Raw genomic sequence first — 12,812 nt, forward strand, 5'->3', positions numbered from 1 at the left:
TTATAATAAGTTTTGGTTTTGCCCAATCACTGGGCATGCTTCAGTGAAACATTTCACTATTAGGATAAGAATTTGTACTGTATCAAGCTGATGAAATATGCTGGTTGTACTTTCAGGAGGGGAGGCTAAATCTTTTTAGAATATGGATTAGCCTATAGAAAAAAATGTCTGCTGTAAGTCGAACAGTGAAGGGGAAGATGAATAGGAATCTCACTTATACAACTTAAGTAAAACATAACTCTGAACAGATGAAGATGGGTTTAAGGGATGGACAGATGGCTCAGTGGTTAAGAGCAGTGCCTGCTCTTCCAGAGGTCCTGAGTTCAACTCCCAGCAACCACATGGTGGCTCACAACCATCTCTAGTGGGGTCTGATGCCCTCTTCTGGCATAAAGTTGTACATGCAGATAAAGCACTCATATCTTCAAAAAAACAAAACAAAACAAACATAAAAATAAGTGCTCACTTTAGCAGTACAATACTTAAACTGGAACAATACAGGGAAGATTAGCACGGCCCCTGAGCAAGACTGACACGCAAATTCGTGAAGCATTCCATATTTTTTCAACTATGTTCATAGCAGCATTATTCATAATAGCCAGAACCTGGAAACAACCTAGATGCCCATCAACTGAAGAATGGATTAAGAAAATGTGGTGAGGCAAGCAGATCTCTGTGAGCTTGAGGCCAGCCTGATTTCCAAAGCAAGTTCCAGGAAAGGCTCAAAGCTACACAGAGAAACCCTGTCTCGAAAAACCAAAAAAACTGCAAGAGCATGAATTGTTGAATCCAAGATCGCAAAAAGCACAGGGACAAATAGCCAATCGAAAGAAAGCACATGAATTATGAACCAACGGCTGTGGATCCCCCAGCTGGAGCAGGCCCTCTGAATAAGTGAGACAATTGAGTAGCTTGAACTGTTTGGGAGGCACCCAGTCTGTGGGACCAGGATCTGTCCTTAGTGCATGAGCTGGCTGTTTGGAACCTTGGGCTTACACAGGGACACATGCTCAGCCTGAAAGGAGGGGACTGGACCTGCCTGTACTGAATCCACCAGGTTTAAATGAATCCCCAGGGGTGTCTTGGTCCTGGAGGTCATGGGAATGGAGGGGAGGGGCTGAGGGAAAGTGGGGGCAGGAGCAGGAGTGGGGAGGACAGGGGAACCCATGGCTGATGTATAAAATTAAAACACATAATAAAAATATAAATAAAATAAAAAAGGGGGAAAAAAGAAAAGGAAAATGTGGTACATATACACAATGGAGTACTACTCAGCAGAGAAAAACAATGACATCATGAGGTTTGCAGACAAATGGATGGATCTAGAAAATATCATCCTGAGTGAGGTAACCCAAACCCAAAAGGACAAACATGGTATGTGCTCACTCATAAGTGGATTCTAGATATAAAGCAAAGAACAATCAGACTGCAACCCACAGAACCATGGAGGCTACATAGCAGCGGGGGCCCTAGAATGACTGTGGCTTATAATAAATTTTGGTTTTACTCAATTACTGGACAAGCCTCAATGAAACATTCCACTATTAGGATAAGAATTTGTACTGTATAAAGCTGATAATATATAAATAAATAAATAAAAATGGGGAAAAAAAAAGAAGATAGGTTTCTTCTGTATCCCAGAATCTATTCAATATTTATATGTATAATTCGCTAATATGTGGCTTAAAAGGGCTTATTGGGAAATGTTATCATTTTTTACTATTTTCTACACAGTAAATATTTTCCAGCTTCAAATAACTTTTGACTTTGAAATTATAACCTATTTTGATGTTTGAAAAAAAAACATTTTGTGGAAAATGCTGAAGGACCACTGAACTTGTTGTATTTACTTATCTAAATCTGCATAACATAATGATTATAAATATTTGTTTAAAAAGGTAAAATGGAAATGTGAATTTAATAAGAAGTTGTAGATTTTCAACACTGTACACAAACTCCTTTGTTACAAAACATTTAGGGCTGGAGAGGTGGATCAGAGGTTAAGAGCACTGCCTGCTCTTCCAAAGATCCTGAGTTCAATTCCCAGCACCCACATGGTGGCTCACAACACTGTATACACAATTAATAAATAAATCTTTTTTTTAAAAAAAAAAAACTTCCAAAAATAAATAAATAAATAATAGCAGGGGCTTAAAGAAAAAGTTTTCTATTACTTGGCAACAAGCTAAGGAAATTATAAAAAACTGTCCTGCTTGTTCCTGGTATAATCAAGTTCCCTATCTTCAGGAACTAATCCTAAAGTTACACAAAGAAATGAAAGTTAGCAAATGGATGTATTTCATTTAGCAGAATTTGGAAAACTAAAACATATTCATCATACCATTGATACATACTCTGGATTTCAATGGGCTTCTACTTAAGTTCTGAAAAGGCAGATTCTATAATTACACATTTACTAGAGACAAGGGCTGTAATGGGCATACTGATACAAATTAAAACTGATTATGTCCTAGCTAACGTTTCCAGTAAAATGAAATAATTTTTTGCGCATTACAACATAAACACATTGCAGTGATACCATATAATCGTACAGGACAAGCAATTGTTGAAAGATCTGATTGCACTCTAAAGGAGATGCTTGTTAAACAGAAGGGGGATACGAGGACCCCCAGGGGTTGACTGCATAATGCTTTACTAATGCTAATGAAACAGAGACAGCAGCTGCTGAAAGACACTGGGTTATGGAAATAAGTGCTAAATTGAGTTAGCCCATGTAGTATACATGTTCTAACATCAAAATAGTCCAGGGAAAGTGTTGTTAGGATTCAGGGTATGCTTATGTTTCCACAGGAGATAGGAAATTGTGAATCCCATCAAAACTGATAAAAACTGGCATGAGCAAGAGGAATCTTTTGGATACTTCAGCTGCTGAGACACCTCTTGAAAGGAAAAATACAGGAGGCCTTTGAAGCAGACAGCTAATCCTTGGCTCCTGGGGACAGCTTAAGAATTTGTTCCACAAAGGGGAGGTGATAATTCCTTTGACTCAGAAACCTCCGAATACTACAGATCTGTTCCTTGCTGTGCTATCCGTGGTAACTTTACAGGTAACTGGGACTGATCATAACTACTTGGCCTTTATTCTAAATCTTCCAATTGACTTAGCAGTAAATTGGGGAGATATGGATACTCCTGTGGTGGTTAATGAATGTTGTTGGATACCTGATCCTAATGACAACCAAGGTCCTGCTCAGCTAATGGAGAAGGGTAAAGAGATTAAAAATTATAGGGCAGGCAGTAACGGTGCATGCCTTTAATCCCAGCACTTGGGAGGCAGAGGCAGGTGGATCTCTGTGAGTTCAAGGCCAGCCTGGTCTACAGAGTGAGTTCCAGGAAAGGTGCAAAGCTCCACAGATAAATCCTGTCTGGGGAAAAAATAATAACAATTATTATTATACTGTGGAAGTACAAGGAATTCCTATTTTTATGGGAAATCAAATTCAATGTCTAAATATAACCTTTCAAGTATGGCTATTTATAGTCAATACTACCCAAGATTATCAGAGTAAGCTTTATATGCTTTATGCATCTGGTTTTAAAGGTCAGGAGAATAATGCTACCAGTTCCATAATTCTACCATTTAGTGAGATGAGAGTTACCAACAAGGAATCTGATGGGGTGCATCAGCAACAATGTAAATTGAGAAACCTGAGTATTCATTAATAGCTCCCGTGGAGAAGTCACTGACTGGAGCTCTTACGGCTCTCCTCAAGGAAAATATCCTTACTCAGAATGAGATGGAAGTGGTATAGTTTGAACGGACCTGTGGAAATTAGTGCTGCTGTTAACGAACCTATCCAGTGGCATGGAGTTGGATTGGCACGTCCTCTTCTGAAATTTGGTGATTCAGTTCACACTAACTTGTGGAAACTGGCAAGTGCCCTCCATTCTCTTAAAGCATGGGAAGGAAAATTAAACATTAAGGATGATAAGTACAGTCTGTCTTTTAGACTAAATCAATGCAATCCTTTTATGGGATGTGTACCATTATCTTACTTGCTACTAAAGGGGCCTGTACAATGGCACCCACATAATTACAGCATCACTTGTTAACTCTGTACCCTTCATACCTGTATTTATTCTAGTATGTCTTTCAACTTAACCACTGAAAGTTTATACATTCTTAGAACAAGGCCAGCAATCTGGATACCCATGAAGTTACCGAGTGTAGATGGAGTTTTCTCCAGTCCCACTCAGACCCAAAATAAACACACAAACGCTTATATTATTTAAACTGTCTTCCCAGCAACCGAGTCCATGGCAAGACTCTCCTGTGATGATCCTGGTACAGAAGCTTGTTGAAAGAATATTAAGGGGCTGGAGAGATGGCTCAGAGGTTAAGAGCACTGACTGCTCTTCCAAAGGTCCTGAATTCAATACCCAGCAACCACGTGGTGGCTCACAGCCATCTGTAACGAGATCTGGTGCCCTCTTCTGGCCTGCAGTGATATGTGCAGACAGAACACTGAATACATAATAAATAAATCTTTAAAAAAAATTTTTTTAAAAGCCGGGCGGTGGTGGTGCACACCTTTAATCCCAGCACTCGGGAGGCAGAGGCAGGTGGATCTCTGTGAGTTCGAGGCCAGCCTGGTCTACAGAGTGAGTTCCAGGAAAGGCGCAAAGCTACACAGAGAAACCCTGCCTTGAAAAACCAAAAAAAAAAAAAAAAAAAAAAAAAAAAAAAGACTATTAAGAAGAGCAGGTGAATGGTTGGATATTGGATTGTTGCTGGCATTATGGGAACTATTGCCTTGACTGCTCCAGCAACAGCTTAGTGGCTCTTCGTAAAGAGACCAGTGAGTGAGTTCCTTAGAGACTGGTGTGAGTGTTCTACAGAACCTTGGACTGAACAAAACAAAATAGATAATGAAATAGTCAATGAATTAGCCGATCTGAGACAAGCTGTTATACTTTTGTGAAATATTAAGGGAACAGACAAAATCAAAATGTGACTGGAATGTTACACTCTATTGTATCACAGCTTTAAGTTCAATAATAGAGGTATGACTGCAAAAAGGTTGAGATGCATTTGCTCAGTCACCCAATTTCTTCTCAAAAGATTTATGATTTACAGCAAGAGATTGAAGAAACTTTTACTAAAAAGTTACCTGATATGACAGAAATGGACATTGTGGAAAGCCTTACAGATAAAGTAGCCTCATTTAACCCTGTGAATCACTTTACCAGATTTCTGGTTTTAGCAAGTGTTACTCTTGAGCTAGCAACAGTAACCTTATTGGCTTTAAAATGTGTTTTGGGTGCTCTCCCTCTCTGCCTTTTGGTTAGTTTGGATAAGGGCTTGTCTATCTTGTTGATTTTTTTCAAAGAACCAACTCTTTGTTTCATTGATTCTTTGTATTGTTTTCTTTGTTTCTATTTCATTGATTTCAGCTCTCAAGTTGATTATTTCCTGGCGTCTCTTCCTCCTGGCTGAGTTTGTTTCTTTGGCTTACTTACAATGATAAAACAGAAAGAGAAAAGGCTGTATTTGCTGTAAAACTACACAATTTTAAAAATAACTAACTGTTGGGCATAAAAAGGGGGTATGTGGGGTTCCTGCAGACCTGCAGCTGGTTTCAGTCTGCAGTGTTAGCACTGGCTGGGGTCTGCCTTTTGTGACTGACACCCCCATCTTCACACCTTCTGCTTGAAGTCTTGTCTGAGAGCTTCCTAGGGGTTCAAAGCCTGTGCAAACTTGGTTGAGGGACAACCCGGCAAACCATGGGACTCCTTAACTGAGAACTTGCATTTGGCACTGTCCCTTTTTGGTATAGGAATTGACTTGCTAAAGGTGTGAATTGTATAACAATAAAAAGGTCCTTTGCTCAGTGACAGTGAGTCCGTCCACCAGAGACTGATCCCCCTGCAGCTGGAAAGGCTAAAAATCATCCTGAGGGTGCCTCTGTGTCTGTCTTCTTTCCATGGACCTGCATGAACCCACACCCAACATACAACAGCCAATTTTTCAATAAATATAAACAGACAACAGCATACCCAGAAATATAGTTTAAAATAATGAATTTTATTTTTAGTTTATTTACTATGAAAAATAAACATTCATTTAAACATTAATTAGACATGAAGGGTCTAGGAGTATAGAAATATAAAATTGTAAGCTTAAGAGATGGAAACTGACCGTCATCAGCTGTAAAGGCTAACTGCTAACAATGTCTCCGCTTTACAGCAGCTCCTCTGTCAACAGCCAGGGGTTAACTTTTAACCCCCTTGACCCTTAGAGCCAACAACTGCCTGGACAAAAGTAACTTTTAATAGTTGTTTTCTACGTGACTCCTAGCATGCACCCCATGTCAGATACTATGAAATGGGGCCAATACTCATCTTTATTGCCATAGCTCAGAATTCCTACATTGGCTGTGGTCTCAGCTAGCTGATAAGCTTTTGTGCCTTGTAGTGTTTTATTTTTTTTAAAGTTTTTATTTTTTATTTTTATGGAATAAAGTTTGCTTCTGGTTTAATAGACTTTGGTGGTCTGTCCCCCATTATTGTGAGACCCCAGACCCAACAGACAATCCATCCAATGAGCGACTAATACCTCTGGAAATTCAAACAGCATTGACTCAGTACTTTATGTCTTGACTATTTTTTTTTTAAACTGGATGTCAAGCTTGTATTGTTTCAATCTTAGATGGTCTTTTAATAAAAAACCCAGAGCCAGATATCACTGTCTACGTGGAGTCATTGTTGTGGAATCCCATCATCTTTTTGGATGTGGTCATGATTCACTGCAGAAAATCTTTTTCATGGGACATTTTCTTTTTCTTAGATGTTTCATTTGTCCAGTATTCTTGTATTCTTCAGATTTCTTAGCCTTCATTCTCCGGAAAGACAAAAACAAAACCCTTCCCCAAGCCCAACTTTGGGATTTTCCCTATCTAAGCTGTATCAATTTTGATTTACGGTTTCTCCTGAATTTTTTTATCTCTCTTCCATAGCTGTGCTATCATCCAGAGTAGTATGGTTTCTTACCATAGGCATTAGGTTCTTTAATTGTTCTGGGAAGGAGTTTCCTCCATGATGACAGGAAAGGACTGAATGGAATTTGACATAGGGTCCTACAAGAGATCCTTCATGGCATTTCCTTCTAGCAAAGGCAAAGGATTACCTTATCTGTCCCTTGTTGATCTACATTCATTAGTCCAATGGCTGCTTTCTTCCCCCCAGAGTTGAGGACCAAACCCAGGGCCTTGTGCTTGCTAGGCAAGCGCTCTACCACTGAGCTAAATCCCCAACCCCAATGGCTGCTTTTAAAACCACACCTTCTGCATAATCCAGAAGGGAGGGGAATTCTGTTGCCAATGTCCCTTGAAGAAACATTGTTTCTAGGAATGCCCTGTTTACAGTCCCTTTTTAGGTGACCTTGTTTACCACAATTGAAACATCTGACATTACTATTTTTTTTTTCAAACCTCTGGAAATCACCTCTCTTATACAAGCATCATCATGGCCATGAGATTCAATATTTGTTGTATCTCAGATCCATTCTACCTAGGGTGCCTTTAACAGCCTAATTACCCTTTTGCATTGTGCACTAACATTTTCAAAGACCAGAGATTCAATTATTATCTGCCTAGCTTCTGAATTTGGTATCTTTATATTTACTGCTGAAATCAATCTTGTAAGAAATAAGTGAAGGATTCTTTCAGGCCTTCTATAACTTTTGTAAATACTCGATTTTCTTTCCTACTTCTTCAATTCTGTCCCAAGTATTCAAGGCTGCCATTTGGCATAAAGCCAGGGTGTGGTCATCATATAGAGATTGGCTTTCTACATTAGCAATAATCTCCCTCTCTAAGAAGTTTGTCCTGGGAGATTCCCATACCTCTAGCCATACTTCATTGTTCAATGGTCTTAGCCTCATCCTTCCACCAGGTCCTCCATTGTAACTGTAGACAAGCCTCTAAGACTGCTGTAACCAAATCTCTCCAGTCTTGAGGGATAATTGTATTACAGGTTGACCACGAGTTTAACATTTGCTTCACAAATGGAGAATGCATGCCATATCACACTATAGCTTCTTTGAATCTCCTCAAATCTAACATTTGCACAGGAGTCCAATCAGCTTGTACACAGCCTTGAGCATTTGTCAAGGCCTGTAAGGTTACTGGATATGTTAAGGTTGGCCATTTGAAAGCCTTAGGCTGTTTCTCTGTAATCATATAATAAAATGCTGAGATTGGTTCAACTTTGATTCTTCTGTCTGGGTCTGAACTTCTCTATGATCTATTTTAACAAGTTTTTCTAAAATTTTTATCTTATCTTTTATTTTATCTTATTAACCAACTTTTTAAATGATAAAACAGAAATGATAAACAAATTATATTTATAATTGACATTACATAAATCCCATCTACATTAATTATCCTCTCATTTAATTGTTCCATTTTCAGACTGTCAAACAGAGACCAAATTCCCTCCATTGTAAAAATGTTTCCCATCTTTTTAATGTGGGAAAAAATACTTTTTAAACTAATTTCGCCCTTTAAGAAATCCCTCACCAAACCTGCTGACAATGACGATTCAGATGTGAGGCTGACCACTTCTGCATAGAACAGTAGAGGCAGCTGCCTGTGTGGTAGCCGTTCAAGATGGGGACCCAGGGAGAGCCCACAACCACCACCAGGAAAGAAGAAGACAAAGAGCCAGCTGTCTGCATGAGGGAGTGAGAGAAAGCGGCTGACTCCTGTGGTTTTTGGAGCCCCCCTCCCCCGCCGTCGCAGCCCCCCCCCCATGGAGTTTGCTACAACAAAAAATGTAGCCAGCAGGTGAGGGACTCTGGCCCACATGGGGTGGAGACTCCAGCTGTGTACAGCTGGAGCCTGAGTCAGAGCTTGGAAGGCCACAGGCAAGCAACTTGTTTGTGGATTTATGCCCCATGTTGGGCACTAGATGGTGTTTGAATCTTTGATAGTCTTTTTTTTTTTTTTCACTTTTTTTTTTGGTTTTTCGAGACAGGGTTTCTCTGTAGCTTTGCGCCTTTCCTGAAACTCACTCTGTAGCCCAGGCTGGCCTCAAACCCACAGAGATCCACCTGCCTCTGCCTCCCAAGTGCTAGGATTAAAGGCGTGCGCCACCACCACCCGGCATTGATAGTCTTTTAATACAAAACCCAGAGCCAGATGTCAGGGTGAAAGCTGAAAGATCAGAGAAGCAGAGCAGCCAGCCACTAGTTCTTACCTCTACGAAATCCTCAACCTAAACAGAGTGAATTCCTGTTTCCTCACACCTTATATACCTTTCTCTGCCCTGCCATATTACTTCCTGGGATTAAAGGTGTGTGTGCTTCCCAAGCAAAGGAATGAGATCTTAAGTGCTGGGATTAAAGGTGTGTGCCACCACTGCCTGACCTCTATGTCTAATCTAGTGGCTGGGTCTGCCTCTGATTCTCAGGCAAGTTTATTAGGGTACACAGTATATCACCACATTTTTTTTCTTTCTCCCTTGAAGGGACCATTGATGAGTTATTACCATTATTAGGGGAAAAAATTCTCACAAAGGGACCTTTAATATTGAGTTATTCCCACTGGGGGGGGGCATTTAAACAAACAAACAAACAAACAAACAAATCTAAGCTCTGTGCTGTGCTTTCCAGGCTGCAGGGGTGAGGCCCCTGCTATGATTCTTTGTGACCACGGCACTGTGCAGGCAGGCTGACCTCTGAAAGAGCTGACAGAAAGCTCTAAGTTTCAGAAATACTTCATTTATTTCTATTATCAGAAAGAGCCTTTTTTCTGTTGCTACTGGGAAGAGGCTTTTTCTTTCCTTTATTTTTCATTTCTGGGCCCTTTTTATTTCTGGGAATTGATTCATCATTTCCCTTTTTTACTGATTAAACATTTCTCCTTTTCCATCAAGAAATTTTCTTTTTTAAATTTCCTTTCCTTTGCCTTTCTCTGCTGTAACTATACCTTTTTCTTCCTTCCTTCCTTCCTTTCTCTCTTTCTTCCTTTTTCGAGACAGGGTTTCTCTGTGTAGCTTTGCGCCTTTCCTGGAACTCACTCTGTAGCCCAGGCTGGCCTCGAACTCACAGAGATCTGCCTGGCTCTGCCTCCAGAGTGCTGGGATTAAAGGTGTGCGCCACCATCACCCAGCTTGAAGATACTTTTTTTTTTTAAATTTATTTACTTATTATGTATACAGTGTTCTGTCTGCATGTATCCCTGCAGGCCAGAAGAGGGCGCCAGATCTCATTACAGATGGTTGTGAGCCACCATGTGATTGCTGGGAATCAAACTCAGGACCTCTGGAAGAACAGCCAGTGTTCTTAACCTCTGAGCCATCTCTCCAGCCTTGAGGACCTTTTAAAACTTGCTTTCTCTCCCTATCTTCACCGGGAAGATTCTTTTCCTTGATTTATCCTTTGTCCCAGGAGTCATTTTACGTGTTGCTGCTTCCGAGATGAAGAATTTAAATTCTCCATGTTCCTGACCTATCTCAGATTCTCACCTACTACTATGGCATACATTATCACCAGTCTTGGGGTGTCTGGACCCTTCTTTTCTCACGCCACACTGGGCACCAAATGTCAGGGTGCACCGTGCAGCCCAGTTCCATTAAGAAGGCGGCACTCTGAAGTAGGAAGCTTCCTCCAGGCCCACCAGGCCCCGCAGTAACACAGCTGCTTATAAAATTCAGAGGCTTATATTAATTACCAATTGCATGGCCTATGGCAGGCTTCTTGCTATCTAACTCTTGCATCTTAAATTAACCCATTCTATCAATCTATATGTCTCCATGTGTTCCGTGGCTTTACCTGTGTGTCATTACATGCTGCTCCCTGGACAGTGGGATGGCATCTCCTTCACCTCTGCCTTTCTCTTTCCTGTCTCTCTCCTTGGATTTCCCACCTGCCTCTAAGATGCCTTGCCATAGGCTGATGCAGCTTTATTTATCAACCAATCAGAGCAACCCATTCACAGCATACAGACATTCCACAGCAGCACTCCAAGATGAAATTGTAAGGCCTTTGTGGCAGCAGGAAGTTCCAGCCTCTTCTGATGGACTGAACTTGAACAGCCATACAAAGGCATATTCATTGAAAGTTACACAAAGTATTTTCCTCATACCCAGGTCCCTAATCTTAATTTACATGTCTCACTGAAGGGGAGCATCACATGCCTCCATGACTCCAGTCTTTCATTATACATTGTATGTGATACACAATAATGTAAGAGCCTCAGGTGTGCCTGAGGTGTCTTGTGACCAAAGTCATGGGATGGCTGCAGAACTCCATCAGCTAAATAATTCTACAGATCACAGGAAACAATCACTGTTGTCCACAAGGATTCTTCAAGGTCAGAGTACTTCCAAAAAACAGCTGTTCATACTAGTATCTACCCCAGAACAGTGACTCTGCTAAATTCCTACAACAAAGATTGATTCTATTTTAATTTGCGTATCTGTGTGTCTACATGCACATGAATGCAGTGTCCTTGGAGGCCAGAAAGTGGCTCTGGAAACACAACCTAGTCCTTGGTTTTAGGCGCTCTCTCCTGCCCCAGCTTCCAGCCCTGTGTCAGCCTGGGTTGACTGATGGATTCCTCACCAAGCCTGCATCTCCCTGGGGTGTCTGTCCTTCTCTAGCTTATAAACTCCTATGTATACCTCAGAACTCTCTAGAGCAGTGGTGCTCAACTAGAGGGCCACAGCTTCTTGGGGGGGGGGGCGTTGAACATTCTCAGGGGTCACACATATTTGCATTACAATTTATAACAGTACCAAAATTACAGTTATGAAGTAGTAACAAAATAATTTTATGGTTGGGGGTCACCACAACATGAGATGTTGTACCCAGAGTCTGCCAAAGACCACCAAGAGACCAAATCCAATGCAAAAACAGAGTCTTTTTATTGCTTCGAGTTAACTTGGGCCTCTCCTTCCATCTGACACAGCTGCAGAGCAGGAGAGACCCTGAGTAGCAGTGGGGCAGGGTTTTATAGTGGTTAGGGCGGGAGATCTAGGGGAATTCCAACTCTATATACAAGCTCAGGACTGGTGCTTACTTCAGGTTAGAGACGCTTGGTTTGAACCGACTGGAGGGTTGCAGCTGCAAGGAAATCGCCATGTCCTCTACAGTTTATGTCCTCACACCTACATCACCAGCAGACCCGTTTCCTTTGACAGTTAGACATCCATCTTTATCTGCAGGAAACTCATTCCCTCCAACAGCCATGGTGTACAGTCTATAACCACAGAAAACACCCCATAGGACACATCTGGTGCTGTCTATTATGCCAGTTGTGTTGTATCATAGCCTTTAGGTTATGGCAGAAATGTCTGGAACTTGTTGTTGTTGTTTTGAGCTGAGGACCGAACCTAGGGCCTTGTGCTTGCTAGGCAAGCGCTCTACCACTGAGCTAAATCCCCAACCCATGGAACTAGTTTTTTTTGTGCAGCTGCTAATTGTCTGGGTCTAGGGGCAGAGGAGCAGCACACCCTCTGGTGCTTTTTGTTTGTTTGTTTGTTTGTTTTCAAAACAATTTGTCCAAGGGCCTGCTGCCCCCTGTTGACCCTTCTCTAAGACAGCTGCAACCCTGGCATCCTCTCGGAGGAACTGTATTAAAGGGTCGCAGCTTTAGGAAGAAGGTTGAGACCGGCTGCTTTAGGAAATCATCCTTCCTTTAGCCAAGCTGCGAGTCAGGGGGACAGAGGGTAGAAGATGAAATGCATTGTGGGTACCAGCACCTCCCCCCCCCCACACACACCCCACTCCCCCACCCCCGCTCCCTTCCTGGTCTGGCTTTGGAAGACAGAATGGGAACGTGGACTCC

General features: G+C 41.4%; 1 non-coding gene across 1 annotated transcript; it reads left to right on the forward strand.

The window, feature by feature from the left end:
- Window positions 1-458: 458 nt before the first annotated feature.
- Window positions 459-564, forward strand: LOC118569237. The gene has a single exon (XR_004943031.1). It is a non-coding gene; the product is annotated as a U6 spliceosomal RNA (small nuclear RNA).
- The last annotated feature ends 12,248 nt before the right edge of the window (window positions 565-12,812 follow it).

The sequence above is a fragment of the Onychomys torridus genome, chromosome 17, assembly GCF_903995425.1.
Source record: "Onychomys torridus chromosome 17, mOncTor1.1, whole genome shotgun sequence".
Taxonomy (NCBI): domain Eukaryota; kingdom Metazoa; phylum Chordata; class Mammalia; order Rodentia; family Cricetidae; genus Onychomys; species Onychomys torridus.